This window comes from Chenopodium quinoa, unplaced genomic scaffold, assembly GCF_001683475.1.
Source record: "Chenopodium quinoa cultivar QQ74 unplaced genomic scaffold, ASM168347v1, whole genome shotgun sequence".
In the NCBI taxonomy this organism is placed as follows: Eukaryota; Viridiplantae; Streptophyta; class Magnoliopsida; order Caryophyllales; family Amaranthaceae; genus Chenopodium; species Chenopodium quinoa.
Genome location: NW_018744722.1, coordinates 792339 through 794475, shown reverse-complemented (window position 1 = coordinate 794475; position 2137 = coordinate 792339).

Below are 2137 nucleotides of genomic sequence, written 5' to 3'. Positions count from 1 at the left end.
TGAGAGCATGATCTGGGACGGCTAGGTACATGTATAACGTCTCTTTGGGAAGAGGGCTAACAAGCCTTGGCAAAGAGTGCAAGTGTTCTTTCAGCTTTTGAAAGACCGCCTTGGCATAATCCCCCTATTCAAACCTGGTCTTCTTCCTGATTTCTTGAAAGAAGTAAAGGCATTTGTCACCTGACCGGCTGAGGAACCTCCCTAGTGCCGCCAAGCAACCGGTTAGTCTCTGTGCTTCCTTGACAGTGCAGGGTGACATCATGTCAATTACCGCTTGTATCTTCTCAAGATTAGCCTCTATCCCCCTTTGATCAATCAGGAATCCGAGAAACTTCCCAGACTCAACACCAAAGACGCATTTCTTAGGATTTGACATAACCTTATGACGCCTGAGGGTGGTGAAGGTTTCTCGGAGGTCAGTAAGGTGATCCGCCTGCTGCTTGGATTTGACTATCATGTCATCAATGTAAGTCTCCACATTCCTCCCTTTTGATTAATGAAGACCATATTAATCATCCGTTGGAATGTAGCCGGCGCATTTTTCAAGACAAACGGCATCACAGTGTAACAGAATAACCCCTGATCAGTGACGAAGGCCGTCTTCTGTTGATCTGTTTTCCACAGGGGTATCTGATGGAAGCCGGAGTAGGCATCCATGAAACTCATCAAGGCATGCCCGGCTGTTGAATCGACCAGACTGTCGATCTTTGGAGGCGGATAATTGTCCTTGGGACATGCCTTGTTGAGGTTTGTATAATCAACACACATATGCCGGGTACCATTCGGCTTCTTTACAAGCACAACATTCAACACCCAGTCGGGGAAATTGCATGGCCGAATGAACCCAGCATCCAGCAACTTTTTTACTTCGGCAGTTGCCGCCTGACTTCATTCCTCGCCGTGATTTCTTTTCTTTTGCCGGATGGGCTTCTTTTTAGGATCCACGGCGAGTTTGTGGACAACAAGATCCGGGCTGACGCCTGGCATTTCTTCCACTTCAAAGGCAAAAATGTCTTTGAATTCTTTTGGCAATAGGTGCAGGTCTGCACCCAGCTTAGCATAAGCAGCCGTCCCAACCTTAACAGTACGTTCTGAACGGCTGTCGTCCAGAGGTATATCGATATGTTCTCCAGCCGATTGGGGACGGAGCTCATCTGACCATTCCCCGGTCAGTGATTGCTATTTTTTCTCTTTCTTCACCTCCACCAGCAGAGGAGCCTTTCTTTTCTTCCCGGCTGCTGGTGGGACTTGATGAGAGAGAAGGTAGGTGTAATAAATGATTGAATGTGTCCCCAAAATGGGGAAATATCTCCCTATTTATAGGGTCGTTGGTAGAAGTGCCCCTATCTAGGTCGCTTGACCTAGATTTTGGTGGACTGCGCCGAAATACGGCGCTTCTTGGGATTTGGGCCCCTGAAGGCCGCCAAATCAGAAGCTTATCTGAAGGGGACGTGTCAAGAGGCTATTGGGCCATCCTGAACTTGACACGTGGCCTCCTCTCAATGGTCCACATGTCTAGGGTATTTTTTACCCTAAACAAGGGTATTGATTCCTCTTTCTTCACCTCACACCATACCATCACTACATATCTTCTTACAATCACACCATCACTATCTCCTTCTTCCCTATTTTCACATTCATTTTGCTTAATTTGACTTTTATTACCCCCTTAAGCCCCCAATCCAAGCATGCCTAAGAGAAGCATGAAGGCTAAAGTTTTTTATATGGTGTGTTGGCTGTGTTCTTATAATCTTATGCAGAGTAGTAAGATTCATTTTAAGAAATTATATATTCAAAATTGGCAACCCGGTGCTGTTGCTTCATATGAAGTATGAGTGGTTTTTGTATTACATTGAGTTCCATTTTAGGGGGGAAAAAAAATTTTGACCCACAAACGATCGGAACATAAAATTCCCAACCCGAACTTTACCCGGTGCCGACCTGGTTGACATGTATAATCACCATTATATTACGCCGGAATCAATTTCATTGAACAATATACTGGACACTTGATTTTTTTTTTTTTTTTGGGATAGTTGAGAAGAATGACCCAACTTGTGCGAGTAAACGTTAGCACAGATTTGAAGCCACCCTGAACAGAAGGGATAGATAAGGAAGTCCAAGAACCACAGTTGCG